At 30.0% G+C, this 25,971-nt stretch overlaps 2 long non-coding RNA genes across 2 annotated transcripts; one reads left to right on the forward strand and one right to left on the reverse strand.

Annotated features, from left to right (window-relative positions):
• Nucleotides 1-13,973: 13,973 nt before the first annotated feature.
• On the reverse strand, nt 13,974-15,392 carry LOC147930385 (uncharacterized). The gene is made up of 2 exons (XR_015574905.1): nt 15,275-15,392; nt 13,974-14,307 (listed from the first exon to the last, which is right to left on the reverse strand). It is a non-coding gene; the product is annotated as an uncharacterized LOC147930385 (long non-coding RNA).
• A 1,075-nt stretch (nt 15,393-16,467) lies between these two features.
• Nucleotides 16,468-18,127, forward strand: LOC109128181 (uncharacterized). The gene is made up of 2 exons (XR_015574904.1): nt 16,468-16,728; nt 16,817-18,127. It is a non-coding gene; the product is annotated as an uncharacterized LOC109128181 (long non-coding RNA).
• Nucleotides 18,128-25,971: the final 7,844 nt, after the last annotated feature.

A 25,971-nucleotide genomic window follows, 5' to 3' on the forward strand; every position in this document is an offset into this window, starting at 1 on the left:
TTTGTGAAATCTCAAAGGTCGTCAAACGCTTGTCTTATGGGTCATCGAGGACGAACAAATCCTTACAATTATGAGTTTTGGTTGACATATGAAAAAATCGTGGGAGAACGACCCTCGAGGTTTTCATTGTTAATCCGAATAAGGAATTGCCACAAGAATATTGGGATGCTTATGATGATGCCCATATTGATATCTTTAGGGATACAGAAGGTGAATTCTTCTACATAAAACCCTCTTTTTCCTTTTGTATATGTATATTATCTATATCTCTGGTGTATACTATTCCAGGTGATGAAGGTGAAAGATATGACAGGATGTTACTAAACATTCGTTTATGGGCTTTGGGATCCGACAAAATTTACTTTTTTGATATCTCAACAAACAAAGACAATTTTGGACAAGGCACCAAGTTCTTCAGTATACGTGACACTTTAGGAGAGATGGGTATCCATCCTGACACTTCAGTGTTTTTTTCCTGACGACTAAATATTCGTTTCAATACTTTAATTATGATATATTAAACACTAGTAGTCTCTCCGTGCTACTCACGGATTTAGTTTACATTGTTTTTGATATTTTTTTGTAATTTTAGAGATTGTCAGTTAAAACAATATTAATTAAATAAAAATATTATGTAACATTTGCGATATGAAGGTTAGTAAAATATGTATCTTTCTATTTATCAGTGTTCAAAAAAGCGTTAGGCGGTATGTGGGCAGTGACCCAGCGCCTAGCGCCTAGATTGCCTAGTCGGAGTTTAGACGTTTTCAGACAGTTTAGACGTTTACAATACAAAATATTATATATATGATATTATATATAAAATTATGTAAAAATATATGTTAGAAGAAATAAATAGTAATAAATCATAAACTAAAATTAGTAAAAATATATATTTTAATTTAAATTAATAACATATGAACATTTATAAATATGTATATGAATATAAAATTTAAAATTTTAAATATATGTAGTTAAAAAGTAAAAATTAAAAAATATATATTAAAATAATATTGTGTGATTTTAGGCGGTGTAAGCGGTCGTCTAGGCGTAAAATATTTAATCATTAAATTATTTGTTAAGCGAAAATTTAATTATGTAAATTCAATTGAATAAATTTGTTACTTTAAAAATTAAAAGAAAATAAATGACACTTGTGAAAGAAGAGAGCATCAAATGACAATTTTTTGGAGCTTTCCAAAAGAAAACTTTACTTTATTATTAAATGATATAATATAGTAAGGTTTCTTTCAACTCTTACTCTAAGAATCTAACGCCCAACATCATTATATATAAAATTTCTTTTAAAATAAAATACACATGAAATTATTTATTTTCTTTTTAAAATATTTTAAAATGATTGCATAAATCATCAAAAGATGAAAGATAGTAAAAATAATTTACATTTGTGGGAAAAATATTCAAGACTTAGTAAGATAATATTTCTTCTAATGTTAGGAACTTTCCAAAAACGAATGATCCAAACAACGATACTATTGTTACCGGTGTTTTTTTTTTCGTTAAAGATTGAATCGAGGATATAATAGAAAGTAAATGTTTTAGTTTTCATAATAGTCTGAAAGAGGATGTGTTTGTATGATTGTTTTAGAAAACTAAATTTTATAGCTTGTTTTTAGAAAACTAAACTTTATAGAATGTTTGAGCCTTTAAGAGAGAGAAGGGATTGAAATCAAATATTAATGATCATAAATTCGCAAGTGTTTCAAAATAACAATTTAAAAATGAGAAGTAATATAAACAAAAATGAAAATTGAGGAAAATAGTGGGTAGATATAAGGCAATGCATAAAATGATGGTATTATTTCAAATCAAAACATAACTGATTATGTTCATAATTTATTCTGAAATTTCCTAATATGAAAATTTATGTATTTTATGTAATTCAAAAATACCATGACGTTTGAAATAATAAGTGTGAATCGAACAAAATAATTATAGAATTAGATCAAAACCATCTCACAATCTTACGTAATTTTCTAGAAAGTAAGCTCAAATAGTTAATTTTATATAAACAATTTTTTTTAAAATAAACTAATTTACTTAAATAATACCATCCCACTTAAAATTTGATTCCGTTGTCCCCGTGAAAATTATATAAGATTCAAACACAGAAATTAAACCCAAGAATGCAAACCTATAAATTTAATTTAATGTTGGTAATTTAATTTTATATAAACAATTTTTAAAAAATTTAAACTAATTTACTTAAATAATACCATCCCACCATCTTACTTAAATTTGATTCCGCTTGTCCCCGTGAAAATTATATAAGATTCAAACACAGAAATTAAACCCAAGAATGCAAACCTATAAATTTAATTTAATATTGGTATAGTTCCGAGATGAAACCAACAAGAGACTGATATAAGGTGGCTCTAGATTCTTGGGGCTGCATATGTTTCTGATTAAAGAAGGGAGGAAGGAAATGTTGATGGTTTTTTATTGGTTTTATGGACCTGTTGTTAATTAGGTCCAAACAAAAAAAATTACAGGTGTCAGAAATATAGTAAGCTAAGTGTCATCTTCTTAGCAAAAGTTGAGAAAAACCTTCTCATCTTATATAATAAGAGAAGGTTTCTTCTAAACATTGTTTGAGGCGATGACATCTGGCTTTTTATATAGTTGACATTTGTCCTCATATTTATTTCAATTTATAATTCATTATACACAAACTTTTAAGATTCACTGCTAATTAAATATGGTCACAATTGTCAACTTAATCCCTTGGTAATTAAAAAATTTGCCTTTACAAACAAACAAATGGGATTTGAACTTGCAGCCCCTTTGTTTCTCTTCCATACGGTATTTAAATTGAAGCTCGAATTTAGTTTTAGTTTTGCATTCTGCTTTTGAAAACGTAACGTCTTGCCATCAAAGTAAGTTAAGTCATTTGATAATTGCTTTCTTATTTATTTCTAATTAAATATTAGTAATATGTTCTCCATAAAATTATAATCCAATAGAATTCAATCTCTGATTACTTTTATTATTATTATAATCTCTCTCCCTCAATCTACTGGGAATCAATACCCCTACACAATAATTACGCTTTTAAAAATGTTACAACCTAAAAAAATTGCTCTCTACTCTACTCTAGAGTTACTGATCTCTAACGATGACCACCAGTAAAAATATGATTTTTTTTTGGGAAGCTCCATACTTAGAAACAATCTCTTACTCAGCTTTAAATGTCTCTTTCTAGACGAAAATGTAAATCAACTACCTAATCCACACCACACCTATCTCACCTACTGTATATTAAAAACTTCCTACCTAACAAAATTTTTACTTGCTTTCAGACATGTAACTCGCCTATTTAAGTTCGAAGATCTGTTGATTCGGGGAAAGCAGTGTCTCTCTTTGGGAAAAAACTTGCCATTGAAACACATGCCAAACTTCTTACACTCTGGGCAGACTATTAATATTTGAATGCAACATCGTCAACCCAAATGTATTTTTGAACTCCAAGAATTCTGCAAAAGTATTATATCGCAGAAGGTCTTATATTTTATGTACATCTGGTTAATTCTGTATTTGTTTATTCCCCATTCTCCCACATGTAATATATATCGCTTCTAATTAAATCAGTTTTTGTCTTACTTTCACATCAGTTTTTCCCAATATTCGTACAATAATCTTCTAAAATGAACAACAATCTTATAGTCTTTAATATTTTCCCCATTAACTATTTCAAGGCAAGTAATGTCCCGTTAATTTTAGTTAGCAAATTTTATTAAGACCCAAAAGATTTGTACATGATTGACCAAATAGAGACTTACGTGAAACAACAAGGTTGGAGGCCAGGTAATATGACCAATTTATATTTTAGTTTTTACTACTATTACTTAAAACATCGTCTTGATATTTTTAAGGAACATTTTATTTTTGGTGTAAAGCGAAAGTGGTTGAAGTTGTGTATTGCGCAATGGGTGACATTACATTTCATGCACTAACTATAATTTGAAAATGAAAAACTCTGGTTCGACCTTGACATGTCACACTTTCCCTCCATTCGAAGCTATGGAAATACTCTGGTGTGTTGTTTTCAATGAGTCCGTAGTGTGGCAATCCGTTGTTTCATAGTTCTTTTCATATGTTTTTTATTTTATTTTGTGTACTAATTATTTGAAGGTACTATTCAAACTAAAATTGCCAACCCAATTCACTTTTTTATTCTTAGGCAACTTAGATAAATTGGATGACGAGGTGGCTCAGCTCATCAAATACTTAATAGGGAAGACATTCTATCCCAATGTCAATGAGTCTACATACAATTTCACGGCTCTATGTACCAGAGTTTCAGTGTCAGTCTGTCACATCCATCAAAGACGATCAACATCACTTACCCTTAGAACCTGAGACACACATGTGGAAAAAATTTCAACAAGGAATCATAAACCATTTACGCTTGAATTTTAACATTTTCAATTTTATATTTTTCCCTTTGTTATTTTAGCAGATAATTACTGATGATGTAAACCAAAGCTTAAAACTGAGGTTGAAGTCTCTCCAAAATTTGCAAGGGATAAAGGCATTGATTGGGATTTTAACATTACTGGTCTATTGTTGACAGGAAACAACTTCTGATGTTGGGAGAAACCAGCAGGCAAAGGGAATAAAATCACTTGTCGTTTCATCTGCAAATCAAAGACAAATACAAGCCACATAAAAAGAAGACAGTACAAATTTCAAATATCACCGTATATGTATTACAAATAGGTAGCATCCCAAAACAACACATTCTAATGTAAAACAGAGAGATATTTTAATCTTTTATACATTTTGCTATTTAATAAATTAAATAAGACTAATAAATTAAATTATATATCAATGTTTTTTTTTAGTAATAGAGTGTCGGTTGGGGTTGGATATGGATAATTTATTTTTTATGCTATGGATTGTTCAAATCTCTTTGTGATGATGATGTCAAATATTGACAATTAGCCGAACTTTTCCATCAGAACTGAATGATTTTAGGTTTTTAGAAATTGATTTGTTGACTTTAGTATTAGACATATTTCTTAAGAAAAATATTTGTATTTCTTTAGGTTTCTATTTTCTCACTTAAACGTGTGGGTAACTCTCTTTTGAATAGAAAAAGAGTATTTTTCAAATAATTTAATATATGGGGTTTGATTGTAAAACAAAAGTAAAAATAAATCCGTGCGTAGCACGGAATAACCTCTAGTATTATATAAGATTATTTTGCTTTTATAATGTGTACGCAAGACTATTTTTGAATCAAAAACGTATGTCATTATAACCATTGTTCACCACTGTGATTTTGCATAGGGGCGGACCCACGTGTATTAATGGGAGGTTAGCTGACCTGCCCAAATTTTGAAAAAAAAAAACTATTTCCTAGTTTTAGTGTTTCTTTTAGAATAATTTGAGTCCAACCAAACAAATTTTAAGAATCTGACATCCCTTAATTTATGAGATCGAAAGTCGACTAGCCCATAATTAAAAGAAGATCAAAGCCTTTTATTTCTAATAATTAAAAACAAATCTGGCCCAATTTGTTTACCTTAATAATGTATTATGTGCTTATATATATTAAATAAAGAAGCACGTATCTTGTTTAAGTCGACCAAAAAAGAGAAAGACGCAACGATCAGATTTTTCTGTTAATAATCAGAAGATTTCAGAAAAATTGGAGTATCTTACATGATGTATACACACACAAGATTTATCAGACCAAAAAAGATTTTTCTGTTAATAATCAGAAGATTTCAGAAAAATCTTGTGTATACCCGAACAAAAAAGAGAAAGACGCAACGATCAGATTTTTCTGAAATCTTGTGTGTGTTTCAATTTTTCTGCTTCACGCTTTCAGATCAGATTCTTTAAACCAAGTAAGTTTATTAGATACAAAACTAGATTTTGTTTTATAATCAATTTTTTTAAAAAAACTTATATTTAGAAATAAAAATTCCAATACATGGTTTGATTTTATATTGACAATTTTTTTTCTAATCTTTTCAGACGAATCAATGAATACTTTGAAAAACTACTATAAAAGAAAAGAACCATGAAACTGTTGAGAGATGTTTTTCAGCCATGAAGATCATAAAGACATATCGATGCAATCAGATTGGAGATCAATTTTTGAATGATTATTTAGTATGTTTTATCGAGAAAGATGTATTCAAAAATATTACAAACGAAACTGTGATGACAAGATTTGAGAACATGAAAGATCGTAGGATGCTTTTATAATTTTTTTTTAACATTGTAGGATTTTTATATTTATATGAAAGACAATTTTTTGTTCTTTATGTTTTGATCTGGGTTAAAAAAATTCCTGGGTCCGCCACTGATTTTGCATCATATAATTATACTTGCCATCTTCTCCTTGTGTCTTGGAATTACCTTAACACACCTGTACTAATTGTTTTACTCATTGCATTCGACAAAGTTGATGATACTCGATTTTTGGGGATGAGCATGTGGAATACCACCACCATTAACCAAACTGACAACACCATTTTTTTACCATGAAATAGTGGGATACCAAGAAAATACGAAGAAATTAGAGGCCACTTAATTGTTTATTATGTTGGAACACACAAAATACCAAGTCTCAACTCATCAAATCCAAACCCTTAAATATCTTCAATGCATGGTGAGCAACTAAAATAACTATAATCATATATAAAAAAAAACATCAGCAATATTTTTAGTCTTCCTTGAGATTGGCAGAGGTGGAATCATCAGGAAACTCTGCTTTCCTCTTGTTATTGAGAAAGAAAAACAAAACAAAACAAAAAAGGAAAGAAAATATCACCTTCGGGTAAGATACCGGTTTTGATTATAAACCCTAAATTGGAAAGGTCTCTCGCTTTTCTGATGATTTTAGAAACCAAACCAACACGTCCGCGGCGTCTCTCATATTCTCTGGAGAACTCCTCTGTCGTCGAAACGAAACCATGTCCCTGATCACCGGCGAAAGATTATTCCCCGTGCCCACCACCAGAGCAGCCCAGTGTAAGTAGTATCCCTTGCTCGAAGTCGATCTGGATTAGATTTCATCTCTGTCATTCTGTCATAGTTTAATTTTAATGGATCTGTTTTCTATTATATTTACGATATTTCTGATGTTTCGTAATAGGTTTTTTTTTTAATCGTTCTCCGTTTTGTGAAATCTCTCACAGTTCGTCAAACGGTTGTCATGTGGGTCATAAAGGACGAAGAAATCCCTACGGTTGACGAATTTTGGTCGACATATGAGAAAATCAAACCACGTCTCCTTCGTGGGAGGACGGTCCTCGAGGTTCACATCGTTAATCCGAATAAGGAACCGTCAGAAGCAGATTTGGAACCTTATTTCCATACTCGCATCCAAATCAATAGTGATCCAGGAGGTGAATTCTTCTACTTACAACCCTCTTTTTCCCTTTATATATTTATATGTATATCTCTCCGTTGGTGTATCATATCTCCGTTGGTGTATACTATTCCAGATAATGAAGATGATAGATTTGACAGGATGGTACTCCACATTCTTCTGTTAGCATTGGGACCCGGTCCATATAATTTTGTGATAATCTCAAAAAACAAAGAGTTTGTACTAAACAAAGAGTTTAAACAAGGCGCCAACTTCTCCAGTGTATGTGGCTCTTTAAGAGAGATGGGTATCCAGATTGCTGTAGCACATCCTGATCATTTCAAAGACTTTGATTGAAGAATCTCACAGACGGAAGTCCCGCCCTTTTGAATCTCTGTTATGCGCACCAAAGCCGAAGAAACTCACAAACGGAAGTCCCCGCTCTTTTGAATCCCTCCCTGTTAAGTGACGTAAAGATGGGGTCAAAAAAGGTGACACTTTTGAAAATATATGCGCCGTGTCATATTTTTGTTCGCAAAATTCTCAATCACTCACAAGTTGCACATTCTCCTCTTAATCAGCTTTAAAAAAAATTTCTTCGTTCTTTCACTCAGAAAAAAAAAAAAAAAAAAAATCCCAAAAGTCCTTTTTTTTCGGCAAAAATAAATTATATTGAAATCAAGGAGTCATTACAAAGACATACAGAATTATCGTAACACAATTATTACATACGCAAACGTATGTGTCATACACTAAGAAAAATACAGCATAATGGATTTTGACGATGCTTTCCATAGAGTAGCCTTACTCGCTAACCGATCTGAAGATCCGTTATTATCCAACTTCATATTTGATTTCTCTTTGTTACGAATTGTATGCAGCAACGTTTGGCTGACACTTCTTTTCACAAAACGTAACATTAAACCCAATGTGCCCAAATTTAATTCTGAATTGTAGATATAGTGGCACCAAAGCTTCCGTAACACAGTCTTTCTGAAATATGTAGACGTCTTTGTACTTCTCTTCAACATATCCCAAGTGCCTGACCCTCTCTTGTTAATAGATTTCCATTTAAGAATCGCAAATGCATTGCTCCATCACACGATACGAGTAATACCAATGAAATATTCTCGCCAATATTTTACCAAATCCAAATGTAATCTCGACATCTCAAACCAGAAAAATCCAAATATATACATCCAATAATCATAATCGCTTACTTTTGGATCCCATATCTGAACTTGAACTCCATTTCTCAAGTTAAAGAAGTCTAAATCTAATCGGAAGGTTCGAAGAGTTCGTAGACACATACCAAAGATGAAACAATGAAGACCATATTTCCAGCGCCTCGTAGTAGTAGGGATAATCAGATCATCCATAAAGGATGAATTAGAGACAACGAGAACGAGAAGGCGGTAATCCATTGTCACTTCTTGTGCATATACATCGACCGTAATCGAAGCATAAACAAATCCAAGTTTAATTCCTTGCTTCCTGCATCCAGAATCTTCACTCAATTCTGATTGAAAACAAGAAATGTTTGGGTATTGACACAGAGCAGATCGAAGATTGAAATCAATTGACCATGGCGGTTTCCTTAGACGAACTTTAAATTCCATAGATTGGAAATCTTAAGAATGTGTTATAGTATATGTAATATTTTGTAATTCATATACTAAATAATTTATAAGTTAATTTTCAAAACTATGATTACAATTCTATAGTATATATGAGATAAACTAATAGTTTTAGTGTTGGTTCTATATTCCAAACCCGCCATGCTAGGCGGGTCAGACAACATATTCAAAGATTCTTAATTCTCAAAAACTCATCATATGAAACCCGTGAAAGTAAAAATTATTTTTAAATACGTAATATAAAATTAAAAAAAATCTGTAAGCAAGCAATATCTTTTATATATTATTATTATTTTTTGAATAAGATATCAAATTGAATGGTAAATAGGTTTGTTACCTTTTAAAATCATACTGTTGGTTTTTTTTAAATGATATATTTTATATTTGATTTTGAACATTTATTTTAGGGGGAAATCAATGCGTTGAGATCAAAAATCTCGGTCACGGATCCTCTTCCAAGATTGAAAATCAATTCGTTTATTGGTTAGACCGATTGTTTATGAAATTTGTGTATGGAGAAAATATTGTTTTGTAAAATTGGAAACTTAGTATATTAATTAAATCAGTTATAAAATAAATACTTAATGTTAAAGGGAGTGGTTCCAATTGTTTTGGAAATTTATTTAGGATGAGAAATCTTGTTTTCAAAAATAGAAACTTAATATTAATTAATTAAATGAAAAACAAATTAATAATTAATGAAAATGGCAACCTTGTAAATAGGTGGCAACTTTATGATTTATTTGCTAAATGTACTTGAAAAATGTATATATAGATTCAGATGTTGTACTTCCAACATGGTAATAATGTTTCAATTCAAAACGTGTTTATCCATTTTTGGTACGTTCAAAACGCAAAAATCCATAGACCTCTACTCGTTCTACTAGTTAAGCAAATAATGGCTTTGATTGGTAACATGACTTAACATTGAGTTAAGTTGAGTTATGAACTTAACTCAAAATTTATTCAAAAATGTTACCAATCAAGAATAAAACTAAATTTTTTGAAGTTGAGTTTGAATAATCATGTGTTATGGTTGATGTACAAATTTGAGGTATATCCTTTGTAAAATTGTTAACTCAAAAGATTATTCAACATCATGGAATTTTTCACGAGTTAGGATGTGGTAAGTTGAGTTAGCTAATTTTTTAATTAAATAAAACGAAAATACAGTTATATAAAACAAAATATTGTTTTTTGCTTAATTCATATATCAATAAAAATATATTTTACCTTTTTATTTTATTTAATAACTTCTTTATTTAGTTATTTTGAATTTTTTATATTTTGCCAATTTTTTTTATCATTTGAATCAAATTAGGCATAGATCTAAATATCATAAGATTGTAAATATTATGAAATACATGTAGTTATTTTTATTAATATATTTTATTATTATATTATTTTAATTTATTTTATTAATATTTTTTTACTAATACATTTTATTTTCTTTTATTTTATTAAATTTATACTTTTTAATAATTATAATTATTAATCATTTTCAATTAAAATTAATTAAATAATACATACTGCAACATCTACCACAAAAGTGTCACCAGTCATTAATTTTGGTAAGATTGATAAATCATATTCTTACAGCAATTTATTACATCAAACTGCTATTTTTACCACATAATTTTTACTGCAAAATACATCAAATTATAACATTCTCTGCAACTCAACTTAAAAAAACCGTGTTACCAGTCATAGCCAATAAAGGGGACTATTTTATATTTATATTTAAATTTCCGATTTATTTTGTTGTTTTGCCTAAAAAGAGGGAAAAATTTATTATCAGAGGTCGAACCAAAGAGGCAAAGACCGCTATGCTAAAGTAATATGTTTTAATATGAGACCGAACACTATTTATATTATTTAGAGTGGCACGTAAATAATTTCTGGACGTGTGCTACTGCCTACTGCTCACTTGCTCAGGGCCGCCGATTCTAGTGATAGAACTCATAGAAGTACCGCTTGAGGAAAAGTTGTGTTTACGCGATGGTAGAATTGATACGAAGATAATAAGAAGATAACATGATATAAATATAAATAGACTTATAAAAAAAATTTAATCGGTGCGGATCGATTAGGATTAGAGAGTGTTGGGAGTGAGTGAGGTCCGGGGAGCTTTTTTAATCGTTCTCCGTTTTGTGGAAACCTCACAAGTCGTAAAACGCTTGTCATATGGGTCATTGAGGACGAACAAATCCCTACAATTGAAGAGTTTTGATCGACATATGAGAAAATCGAACCATGTCTCACCATGGAGGAGGGTATTCCTGGGTCAACGGACCACGAGGATTTCATCCTTAATTGGAATAAGGAACTGTCAAAAGCAGATTGGGATGCTTATTGCGATGGCCACATCGATATATTTAGGGATCCAGGAGGTGAAATACTTCTACTTACAACCCTCTTTTTCCCTTTATATATGTATATCACCGTTGGTGTATACTATTCCAGGTGGTGAAGATGAAAGATTTGTCAGGATGGTACTAAAAATTCTTATGGTATCATTGGGACCCGATGAATATAATTTTCTGATACTCTCAACAAACAAAGACAACTTTGGACAAGGCAACAAGTTCTTCAGTGTATGTGACTCTTTAAGAGAGATGGGTATCTATATTGCTGTAGCACATCCTGATTATTTCAAAAACTTTGATATCAACCAATACCGAAGAAGCTAGAAGCTCACAAAAGGAATCCCCGGTCTTTGGAACCTCCGTTAGGTGTTTCCCTGACGACTAAATGTTAGTTTCAATACTTTTATATATGATCGGAGTCTAATATATTAAACAATCTTTTGCTTTTATAATGTGTATGTGTACGCAAGACTATTCTTGAATCAAAAACGTATGTCATTATAACCTTTGTTCACCACTATGATTTTGCATCATATAATTATACTTGCCATTTTCTACTTGTGTCTTGGAATTTTCTATCCTTAACACACCTGTATTAACTGTTTTTACTCATTGCATTCGGCAAAGCTGATGATACTCGATTTTTGGGGATGACATGTGGAATACCACCACCATAAACCAAACCAAACTGACAACACCATTTTTTACCATGAAATAGTGGGATACCAAGAAAACACGAAGAAATTAGAGACCACTTAATTGTTTATAAAATTGGATCACACAAAATACCAAGTTTCAACTCATCAAATCCAAACCCTTAAGTATCTTCAGACTACATATGATGGTAAGCAACTAAAATTAATAACTATAATCATATATAAAACATCAGCAATATTTTTTAGTCTCCCTTGAGATTGGTAGGTGTAATCAGCAGGAAGTTCTGCTTTCCTCTTGTTATTGAGAGAGAGAAAAAAAAAACAAAACAGAAAAGGAAAGAAAATATCACCTTCGGGTAAGATACCGGTTTTGATTATAAACCCTAAATTGGAAAGGTCTCTCGCTCTCTCATCGAAACCAAACCAACACGTCCGCGGCGTCTCTTATATTCTCTGGAGAACTCCTCTGTCGTCGAAACGAAACCATGTCCCTGATCACCGGTGAAAGATTATTCCCCGTGCCCACCACCAGAGCAGCCCAGTGTAAGTAGTATCCCTTGCTCGAAGTCGACCTGGATTAGATTTCATCTCTGTCATTCTGTCATAGTTTAATTTTAATGGATCTGTTTTTTATCATATTTACGATATTTCTGATGTTTCGTAATAGGTTTTTTTTTTTAATCGTTCTCCGTTTTGTGAAATCTCTCACAGTTCGTCAAACGGTTATCATATGGGTCGTAAAGGACGAAGAAATCCCTACGGTTGACGAATTTTGGTCGACATATGAGAAAATCAAACCATGTCTCCGGGAGGAGGGTATTCGTGGGATACCGAACTTCGAGGTTCACATCGTTGATCCGAATAAGGAACCGTCAGAAGCAGATTTGGATCCTTATTTCCATACTCGCATCCAAATCAATAGTGATCCAGGAGGTGAATTCTTCTACTTACAACCCTCTTTTTCCCTTTATATATTTATATGTATCATATCTCCGTTGGTTTATACTATTCCAGATAATGAAGATGATAGATTTGACAGGATAGTACTAAACATTCTTCTGTCAGCATTGGGATCCGATCCATATAATTTTGTGATAATCTCAAAAAACAAAGACTTTGTACTAAACAAAGAGTTTAAACAAGGCACAAACTTCTCCAGTGTATGTGACTCTTTAAGAGAGATGGGTGTCCAGATTGCTGTAGCACATCCTGATAAATTCAAAGACTTTGATAGGAACCTATGCCGAAGAATCTCACAGACGGAAGTCCCGCCCTTTTGAATCTCTGTTATGCATGCGCACCAAAGCCGAAGAAACTCATAAACGGAAGTCCCGCTCTTTTGAATCTCTGTTGAGTGACAACGTGTAATGTTAATTACTTTTTTATGATCGGTTTATACTAAACAACTAGATATTCACTCGCGGTATACCGCGGGACTAATTTTTAATTTAAAAATATAAAATGTAATTTTTATTATATTAAGTATATATGTAACTAATGTTTTCTAAATTTGTAGTGAACAATATGTTACATCAATATATTATGTAGTGTATGTTTAATTTAGGTGTAATGTGTTATAGTAAAATTAGGATATCATAGTGTTAATTAAATTTTATGTAATATTAAATGTACAGTTTTTTGTATGTGTCTATTTGGTTTGCAATGTATAAATAATAGTATTTGAAATCATTTTGAATTTTTTAAATTATATGAGTCTACTGCATTGTGACATTGTAATTTTGTTTGTTTCATCTATTTATAATTAGACACTTTAGAATATATAGTTATACGGTGTGTATATAATCCTTATAATTTTTGACTTATTAAATAAAGATAAGCTCTCTATGAGTAAATTTTTTTTCTTTCATATTAGTATGATACGTATGTGTATATTATACTAGATGAGGATCCGCCCGATGTGCGGGTTTAAAATTTTGTAAATTATTTTAAATTTAACTAAAATATATTAAAAGTTGTTGTACGTATTTATAAATTTTATCACCACCAAGAAAATGTTTATATGAACATATTAAGCCAACTATTTTACTTTCACTTCTACATAGTTTTTTAATTACTAAAATTATTGGTTCAAAAAACATTTTGTATAAAAATCATATTACATAATATTCGAATCAATGATGTATCATCACAATAATGTATGATCACCATGGAGAAACCTCGGCTCTGTCCTCATCTTCCTCTCTTCGGAAGATAATCTTGTGTCCACCTTCTTCCCTTGGAGAGATTACCTTGTGTTCAACCTTCTCCACCATAGAGAGAACCTCAGCTCTGCCCTCCTCCTGTGTAGAGAGAACATGTTCACGTATTTTTCTATCTTAAAATGGCTTGCTCCGACAACCTATGAAAGTTAAAACCTTTTTCTAACGTCACAAAATCTTATGATAGTAACTAATGTTAAATTAATTTTCCAATGTATTCATGGAAGTGTCTTTGACACACCATGATGTAGCCTCCGTCTCTGTAGTGCCTCAACCGACACCTTGCTTAGTGAGCCCATATCTACTCTCAGTCCATGGGCCGCCTTCCTAAGTGGGCCCTACATCTGTTTCCGGCCCGTGGATCTACTCATATTTGATGATCGGTTTGTTGCGTATGAGAGGCTTTATAATTATTTATGACATTCAAAAAACTATCGATCCTACAAATCAACAAATAATATTTTCCTGTGTTTTATCCTCACATGTACAGTTCCGACAATCACTTACAGAAAGGTTACCCATCATGAAGTTCTCTGAGGACCCTTGACCAAAAAATAAGGGTACTTTGGTGATATATGTGACCAAATCAATTATTTGAAACCTTTCCGCAAACCAGGATATCACAATCTTTGAGCTCCTATGGATCTATCAACAACGATTTATGTTTTTCTAATATATCTATCTATGTTTGTTGTAAGCTTGTGTTTGATTAGCCTATTTTATCTATTCATTAGGTTGATGAGCTTCTACTCGTTATCACCCTCTAGGATTGAATGAATAATGGTAACAATTATGTTTGCAAAACAAAAAAAATGATTTATGACCAACCAATCAAGATTGAGAAATTAGAAGAAAATTAATTTGACATAATTAAAAAACAATAAAAAATTATAAGCATTGTAATATATGAATCCCAAATAATTCAAAGATGAAAATATAAATTAAATAAAAACATCCAAAAATACTACAATAAATTTTAAAATATAGTATTAGGAAAAGAAGACGTATATATTATTTTTTTTTGGGCCAATATATTAATCTTACTTACCTATTCCCAATTGAAAAGGGGAAAGTATGAGAAAATTTTGGTTTTAAAAAATAAAAAAAATTGACCTTCCTATTAAAACAAATTTCCCAATTAAACAAAGTTGAAAGCAGTATTTTATAATAAATTATTCAAATATGAGACGATCTATATTTATATAGAAGTGAGTATTTACAAAATTTAGAATTAATAATTAACTGTATAATTTACTCTTAATCCCTTTTCTATTTTTTGGTTAATTAATAAATTAAAATTAAAAATAAGTAAATAATATTATAATTTCGAATTTTATGAAATATATATAGATATAATCTCCTTATAACTATTTTAAAACTTTGTATTTTTAATAAATTTTGTAATTTTTGATAATTATCTTTTTACATTATTAATATTTTTAAAAACAAAACATTTTATTTTTCAAATTTCTCTTATTAAATATTAACTTTTACACATGTCAATTAAGATTGAGAAATTAGAGAAAATTAATTTGACATAATTAAAAAACAATAGAAAATTATAAGCATTGTAATATATGAATCCAAAATAATTCAAAGATGAAAATATAAATTAAATAAAACAATCTAAAAATACTAACTTAAAATTAAAAATAAGTAAATAATATTATAATTTCGAATTTTATGAAATATATATATATATATATATATATATAATCTCCTTATAATTATTTTAAAAATTTTGTATTTTTTAATAAATTATGTAATTTTTGATAATTATCTTCTTACATTATTACTATTTTTTAAAACAAAAAAATTTATTTTTCAAATTCCTATTAATATTAACTTTTACACATGTCAAAATCTGAGATTCTATAATTTTTGATAATTATCTTTTTACATTATTAATATTTTTTTAAAAAATATATTTTATTTTTCAAATTACTCTTATTAAATATTAACTTTTACACATGTCAAAATCTGAGATTGATAACTTGACACATGTCAAAATCTTGTTAATGGCTAACTTTCAAAACCCAAATTTATATAATAAGATTTTCAAATTACTCTTATTAAAATATTAACTTTTACACATGTCAAAATCTGAGATTGATAACTTGACACATGTCAAAATCTTGTTAATGGCTAACTTTCAAAACCCAACTTTATATAATAAGATGTTAGCAATGAGTAAATGAAATTAAATAATAATTTTTGTTATAGGATAGATGATATGGGTCGTGTCTTTTTCTACAAAAATGAAAGTTTTATTTTTCTTGTTCTCGACCGAGAAAATTTGTGATATCTGAGAAAACAATGAAACCATATCTTCTTCTTTCCTTAGCATCTCCGCCCAGCTGTATTTTTTAAAGTCAGATAAAGCAATCGAACTGTTATCATGTTCTAATTCCAATTTTCAGTACAATAGACATAGAGAGATTCGATTTCATCAGATCCTAATCAAGAATTCAAATCTAATCAAATTTTGGAAATGGTTATGAGGTAAATTTCTCTCATTCTTCTTCTTTTTTTATTCGATCTGATATAGAAGTTATTACAGCCAGATGTTAATAGATTGTTTGGCAATAAGAACGTAGATTATCCAATATGGAAACAGTTTCATTGAGGAATGCTTTTCTCATCAAGTCAGCGAATGATTTATACAAATCGGAAGTGATGAGCTTATGATGATTCACCTAATATGAAGTGCTGCCAATATTCAATTGTGACATGGATACATGATTTCCAAATCTTGTCCACATGAATCCAGTATTCACATATAAAACCTGAAGCTGCCATGAGAAAGATAAGTACAATTGACGTTTACATAATCTTCAGTAGTGATAGAAAAGTCTTCACATATAAAACCTAAACCTAAAAGATGCATTAGTAATAGAAAAGTCTAATATCTTGTTTTGTTTCATTTATGCAAGTTTATTTGAAAATTTTCTTACCATTGAATCTGAGAAAACGAAGTCTAGCGTTTCAACAGTGTTTTGGGTATATTGATGCCATGAATGGATGACCTTCACTTGGACCCTCCATGAGGTTAAGAGATAAAGTGTTTAAGATTTTCTTGTGAAAGCTGTATAGATGTGATTGCTTATGGTTATTCGAGTTTTAGGTTAGTATTATTTATAGGGAACCGATTAGGTCGACGAAGACATCTGTTACGATACCAAAAAAATCTGATCAAGCAAGTAATTAGGGAGATAATTACTATATTAGTTATTTATGGTATCTTTCTGTGATATGATATATTCTTATATTTATTTTTGTTTCACTTGATTGATTTAGAAGATATTTGCAAATCAAGAAGTTAGGCCACAAATCTCGCTTAGGATCATCGTTGAAGCTAATAAAATCTCTGTCTATTTAATATTAAATTTTTGAAATTTTTTGTTTGGGGGGGAGGGGAATTATTCGGATTCATATTAATAGTAGAATTGAAATGGGCTTCGGCCTTCAGTTGTTTATGGTTAATCGTAGAACCCAACTTATCAATTTAAAAAATTAAAGACAGTGGCAGGGTTGTAAATAAGTCTGAAGTTGAGGATTTATTTCATAGATGTACTTGAAAAATGTATATATAGATCTTTTGTGTACGCAAGACTATTCCTGAATAAAAAACGTATGTCATCTGTACTATTAATTGGGGAGCACACTTTAGGGATAAAAGAAACAATAAAACCAATATGCCATACAATACCCTTACAAAATAAAAAAAGAAAGAACAAAGAAAAAAATATCTGAGTTCTATACTTGTATACTATTAATTTGGGAGCACACTTAGGGATAAAAACAATAAAACCAATATGCCAACAATACCCCTACGAAAAAAAAAGAACAAGGAAAAAATTATTTGAGGGCAAAGATGTACTCTGATTGAGTAAAAACATGTGGATCCTTAGATGTACGGTATTACTCTATTCGGATCATGATTATGATACAATCATTTCCAAACAGATTCCTCTACGGATACCTGTGAACAAATACAATAAACTAGGTACTATCCCGCGAAAAACCGCGGGCTGAACTTTTTTATGAAAATTTGTAATAATTTATTTTGTTATTATGTTATTTATAATGGTTTGTGATTAAAAATTGGTTGCTTATATTATAATTTTGTATTTTAAAAATATTTAATGAAAACCTGTCAATAAAACATTTGCATGTAATGTATAAGATTATTTAAACCTTTGTGAAATATTTGCTATAGTTGTGAAGTAAGTAAAAATATATAACTAACATGTAAAAAAAATCTTATCTGTTAGTTTTTTTTAAAGTATAAATTAGTTTTGATTCTAACAGATTTTTTTTTTCTACAATTTATTTTATTTGACTTTTTCCCTATTTTTCGTTTTTTGAATTAGAAATATTTATTTAATTAATTATTTAATCTTAATTAAGTTTTTCTAATGACAATTGAATGTAATTTTTTTACACATTTTAAGGTTAGTTTTATATTTGTACTTCCCAATTAATATAGTAGGATAATTAGGAGATCAATATGTTAATAGATCATAATAAATCCTCTTTTAATAAAACGGAAGTACACAACATAGTTTTTGTAGACTTTATATTTTTAATAAATGGTTACAAATGGTTACAAATAGGTTATAGATAGGTTATAGATTAATCCATATATTAATATTAATGGTTACACCTAAATATTAGGGATATTCCAAATTGATAATTGATATATTAATGGTAACAAATAAAATCATGGATATTTCAAACTGTATTTTTAGAAGATTTTAGTCCTATATCATGTTGTTTCCAAAGATCTTTAAACACATTATTACAAATTTATTTTCCACAAATTTTATCAATAGACCACAACGTTAACCAAAGATAGATTATGAAATTGATAGATTGATTGGTTACAAGTTAAATAGTGGGTTTCAAGATAGATTACGAAATAAAATTTAACCAGTGTTATAGTACGGATACTTATATAGAATCATTAACAATATAAAACTTACAAAATATGTGTTTTTCAAGCATTCATATTTAGCATATGATTTTATTGCATAAAATTTATCCAAAAAAACTTTTGAAAACAATCACATAAATTATATTTTATATAAAAATATAATATAAATAAAATGAATTTCAACCCGTGCTTTAGCACGGGTCTTAATCTAGTATATTATATTACGGAGAATTAGGAACCAACCACTCTTTTAAAATTAGCTATTTACTCACACACAATCATGTAATCAATCTTTCAATCAAACTTTCAAAAAAGTTAGAACAATCAAATCCCTAAACATCCTCCACAATAACATCTCAAATCAAAAGCATGTCCAAAACTAACCAAATCTTTCACTTCCCAAAAAACATAAATGAAAAATAGAACAATCAAACCCCTAAACATGCTCTATAATTTCTCCTCCATTACTTCTATAAATACCAAACTAGACGTCTTATACAACCAAACACATCAAAACCTACAATACAATTCATAAACTCAACTTATAAGTATAGAAGGCCGCCAATGATGTATTCACTCACGAACTTTCATAGAAAGTTTCACATACCTTAAGAACATCAAAACAAGGCCGAGAAACCAAGTCACTATTGGCTCATGAATCTATAAAATCTATCCTGAAATAAACTAAATACTTATCAATATAAGTTATATATTTATAGTTGTTAGTGATGTAATAATGGTAATCTCCTACATATGAAATGCTAGATATGGATTGTCTAATACCAATACTCTTATTTTGTAGGCTAACCCTAATTAGATGGGACTAATTTTACAATGAAGGAATACATTGCTCCAATGATCTTTGAGAAGACGAAGGATGGGATAATTACGCCTGTGAATATTAAGAATGAGAAGCCTAAAGATGTAAAAGGCTGATTTCGTTCTTTCTATTACATATATTTGTTAATGGTGTTCATGTTCATAAATTATAACCTTCATCGTTATTGTCAAATTTTGTCATTTCTAAACAACTACAAAAGAATAATTACCATTTATAGGCAGTAGCATAAGTTAGCTTATCTTTGGCAATGGACATGTTGATTTGGGAGAGACTTCGTTATGATGTAAGAGAGAAAAACCAAATTTTGCTGCGGATCGTTACCAATCCAAGAGACTCAAGTTGAACACACTTGAATGCTTGCAAAAACAAAAAAAAACCATGAAATGAATCTCCATAAGTCATGAACGTAGAGCTGATTCAGGTCTTTCACAGATATAATTTTCAGATATAAATACTTCAAACTAGATTAAAAAAAAAACTTTACAGAATCCAAATATAAGGATAACCTGATTCAGCTTTCAAGGGTCATGAATCGCGAGGCTAATCTCTCTTTTGATATGGATTGCTAGCAGTTAAAGCCGTTTTGATTGCTTGCAAAAACCCTAGAAATCCATCTGCAAAATAAGGATGTAAAAAACAAAAGTTAGATAAATACTTAGGAATGAAGAATTATTAATCGGAGAGTAACAGAAAAGGGGGATTTTTGCTAAATATGCCACATTTTTTTAAAAAGTTTTGGGAAATGCCACATTTCTTTCATCTTTATAAAAATGCCACATTTTTACTGTTCACATATGATTAAAAGACGAACATACCCTTTTATGAAAAAGAGTGATTGTCGTGGACGAGATCTGATGGACAAGTTAGTAGAGTAAGTCATAGACTTATCCACAAATTTCATTTTTATAACTTGTCTACAAGAATTATATTAACGAAGTTGTCCACGAGTTTAAATTGGTTATCCATATTATTAAAGATAAGTTGTCTATGAAAGATAATTAGACAAAAAGATTAAAGTTGTGGAGATGGTGGACCAAAAAAAGATCTCGAGGATGATGAACCAAAAAAGGATCGTAGACCAAAAGAAGATGTCCAGGATAATGGACCAAAAGAGGATGATGCGGATGAGGGTGGACCAAAAGATGATGTGGAGGATTGGGTTTCTCGTCCGCATCCTTCTCCATATCATCTTATCCATCATCCACATCTTGTCCATCATTCACATCTTGTTCATAATTCGCATCTTGTCTATCATCCGCATCTTGTCCATCATCCACATCTTGTCTATCATCCGCCTCTTGTTCATCATTCGTATCTTGTTTATCAACAACATAATGTTTATCGAGGGGCATTTATATCTTTTTAAGTAGAAGTTATGGCATTGTGGAAAAGAAAATGAAAAAATGACAGTTTGACTAAATCTTTTTACTGTTCATAGCATTTTTATTAATTAACTCTAAAGAAAGGGATTTTTGCTAAATATGCCACATTTTTTTAAAAAGTTTTGGGAAATGCCACATTTCTTTCATCTTTATAAAAATGCCACATTTTTACTGTTCACATATGATTAAAAGACGAAAATACCCTTTTATGAAAAAGAGTGATTGTCGTGGACGAGATCTGATGGACAAGTTAGTAAAGTAAGTCATAGACTTATCCACAAATTTCATTTTTATAACTTGTCTACAAGAATTATATTAACGAAGTTGTCCAGGAGTTTAAATTGGTTATCCATATTATTAAAGATAAGTTGTCTATGAAAGATAATTAGACAAAAAGATTAAAGTTGTGGAGATGGTGGACCAAAAGAAGATCTCGAGGATGATGAACCAAAAAAGGATCGTAGACCAAAAGAAGATGTCCAGGATAATGGACCAAAAGAGAATGATGCGGATGAGGTGGACCAAAAGATGATGTGGAAGATTGGGTTTCTCGTCCGCATCCTTCTCCATATCATCTTATCCATCATCCACATCTTGTCCATCATCCACATCTTGTCTATCATCCGCATCTTGTCCATCATCCACATCTTGTCTATCATCTTCATTTTGTCTATCATCCGCCTCTTGTTCATCATTCGTATCTTGTTTATCAACAACATAATGTTTATCGAAGGGCATTTATATATTTTTAAATAGAAGTTATGGCATTGTGGAAAAGAAAATGAAAAAATGACAGTTTGACTAAATCTTTTTACTGTTCATAGCATTTTTATTAATTAACTCTAAAGAAATGGTCTCTTCGAGCCACTTTCCCTTTCCCAATTTTTTTTTTTCGTTCTTGGTCGGAGAGTCAACGTCTGTCGCAAAAGCTGAACTTTTTTTTTGTTGGTTTAATTATTGGGCTTGGTCAGGGGATTTGGTAATTGGGCTTCATTTAGTTAAACATATTTGGTAGGCCGTAAGTGTAAAGTTAGAGTTCATTACTAAATATTATATTACTAGAGGATTTAAAGTGGATTGTTGGTGAATTCTAAGAGATGCCGTGACACTCTAAAGAAGAGAATAAAATTTTCTTAATAAAATTTGAAGAGTTTCTTTTTTCCAGATTAATAGAAGTATAGAGATTAATGCTATCTTGCAGCAAGATTAGACATCTGGAATGATTTGTCGTAAATATAAAAAAATAGTAAAAAATAATACTTCTTTTGATATTTTTTTAGTTGTCTAAGGATAGAATTTTATGTTTGCAGAAGAATTATGACCATATATATTATAGTGATTATAAAAAAAAAAAATTCTTGAATAATTTGACATATTTTAGTTGTTATATCATATTTTGTTCAATATTATTTTTAGTATTTTGATTTATATATTTGTAATCTTTAATAGCACACATGATTACCCGCAAAACTAGCAGTCGTATACTGTATGGTGTTTCGAGGTATGCAAACAAAAATTTGGAACATGATTTTGGAGGAATGGGACGAGAATATAAATTATGTGGTGAAAACAGGATGGAAAGAGACGAGATGGGAACATAAATTTTTAAAAACAAGTCTTAGAACATGTATATTAACGTTCCCAACTATACATGAAATATGTTTCCCCCATTTATCTAGCATAAGAAAATTTTAAAAAGAAAAATAAAGGATATTAAAGTATTTTCTGTAATAGTTAAAAATTTCAAAGGAAAGAAACCTAATCCTATATAGATGAGCCAAATTTAAAATAACAAGAACAAAGAAGTAAATTCATTTTTATTATTTTTCTATATCATATAGTATAAAGATATATTATTATTTATATTTGATTTTGTCTCAAACAGGATTTATATTTTTTTGTCCGTCATGTACTCTTTCCAATCGAAATACAACATATGTCCCATATCGGGGTTCTCCCGTATTGGGAATGCATTTCCTAATGCGATGGAAATTTGTCAACAGGTGTAGAACAAAGTAGGTACATGATAGAATGAAACGAGAATTATGCTCATCCCTAAATTTTTGTATTTATTTTAAATGGGCAATTGAAACATGACTGTGTCCGACTATTGGTTTGTTCTGCATTTTAGTATTGAAACATTAATAAACTACAATGAAACCAAACCAAAAAGCAAAAAAATACTCAATTGATATAAGTTCAGGTTATAAATGCTTTATATTTGCGGGTCTGAATTTTTTACATATTTTTTTATTTGTTGGACTAAAATATATACTCTTAAATGGGTAAATTATTATTGAAACTACGGTTATTAAATGAAAAAACATGACATCGGGACGGGATGAGTTTTCTTTTCCGTAATAAACATATCACATTTTTCTTATTTTTTAGATGTCTTTAATGATAACAAAAACAAATAAAATTGTTTTTCTTTTTCTAACTGAGTTAAAAAATAAATCGAATACTAAACTAATACAACTTTGAATTATTAATGTTAATAAAATACGTTTTACAATTATTACAAACTTACAATAAACTTAGTTTTTGAAATTAACTCCGCACATACGTGCGGGTCCAAATCTAGTATCGTATGTATTCACACCACTTTAATTTTGCATCATATATTAATATTTCCCACCTTCTCCTTGTGTCTATCCTTAACTCACATTACTCATTGCATTGGACAAAGTTGATGGTACTCGATTTTGGGGCTGAGCTAAATATAATATGGGATCAAATATGGTGGTGACCATCTGGAATACCACAACCATTAATTAAACAATGATTAATCACGTCTAAAGTATCCATGTTTTTTTCTTAGAGTACAATCAAATTTGATAGTGTAAGATAAGATTGTTCATTGCCTCCCATAGGTTAAAGATGTCCTCCACTATCATGGAAAATTGTTCTAATATGTTCACGTCAGCAACTCTTTTGCTCGACATACGGAAAAAATCAAACCATTTCTCACCATGGAGGAGGGTATTCGTGGGAGAACGACCCTCGAGGTTTTCTTCCTTAATCCGAAAGGAACTGTGAACACCATATTGGGATGCTTATGGGCATGCCTGTATGGCTGTATCAATATATTTATGGATATCAAAGGTGAATTCTTCTACTTAAAACTCTTTTTCCCTTTATATATGTACTTAATTATATATTAGTAACGGAGATATTTGATCCCTTAGTTTTTTTTTTTACTCAATATTTGATCCCTTAGTTATTAATTAATATTAGTAAAGGTGATAACTAAGGGCTGAGTTGACTAATAAAAATTAGTAAATTCAAGGTGTCAAAGATGGTGGTGAGCATGTGGAATACCACTACCAGTAACCAACCAAACTGACCACCATTTTTTACTCTTCTTGGGATACCAAGAAGATACCAACACTTGAGCCACCAATAGTTGTTTTTTATTTATTTTATAAAAGTATTAATTGTTATAACGGGCCCTTGTTATAACATGAAAGTTCGTTTATCCAAAAAAAAAAAAACATGAAAGTTCTTGCGTGGGCACTTGACTATCCATTACTTGCAATTCTGCAAAATGAATTGATATCTATCTAACATGCCACAATTGACATACATCATATATGTAGTTGGGCTTGACTGTTTGAGACTAAAGATCAACTGTTTTTTCTTTTCTTTTTTTCTCATAAGTTATAATTTATAGAGAATATACAGTAGAAAACACAAGAATGAAAGATGTTACCATTTGTCTACAGTGCTTTTGTCAGATGAGTAATTAAATTACCAAGATTTGTCTTATTCTTCTTCTCCCTCTTTCTTCTTCGCTTTCTTCTCCTCCTACATCTCCATTGGTGTTCTCTTCTCACCATGAGATATCATTATTTTTTCTGTTATAAACACATCAAACAATATCAATTCTTACTTTTCCTGCTTCTTTCTTCTTTATTGTTTCTCTCTTTCAAATTGCAGAATGATATCTCACTTTATCTTTTTGGATTTCAATTTATGTTGGAATCTCCGTCGTCGTGTTTTTTATATAATTTATGACATTTTGTTTTGTAACACTACTTTATCAAATTACAGGTGATAACATAATATCTCTCTCATTAATAATTTATTTTCTTAAGTTACACGTTATTTATTAAGATTACGTGTGATTTCTTTTAAAAACAAGATTTTTAAGTTACCATTGTTGTACTTTTGTCGTTTGTTTAAGGGTAGTTTTGAATTTTCTCTTCTCTTAAAAATGGTAGTTACCTAATTTTTCTGACACAATGGTATTTTCTTAATTTCTTTTAGATTTCATGGTAGTTACTAATATTACCCTAACTTATAAGTTTTAAGTCAGCTACTCTTTTGCACGGATGTGAAAAATGTTTGGACGTTTGGTTATCTAATTAATTTTTAAGTTTGAAAGTTTAAACGTAAAACAGAGAAATAAAGTGTAAACAGAGCCTATATTAGGTGTCTTCTTTTGTGTATATTTTTCGTAGCTGATGAACGTATATCCAAAAAAAAATTTTAAATTCATTTATTCTGCTTGTAACAGATACTAAATAAAAATATTTGTTTTGATTTGTCAAATTTACAATAATTTAAGAAAATTCTAATCATAT

Source organism: Camelina sativa, chromosome 12 (assembly GCF_030686135.1).
Source record: "Camelina sativa cultivar CO46 ecotype springtype chromosome 12, ASM3068613v1".
In the NCBI taxonomy this organism is placed as follows: Eukaryota; Viridiplantae; Streptophyta; class Magnoliopsida; order Brassicales; family Brassicaceae; genus Camelina; species Camelina sativa.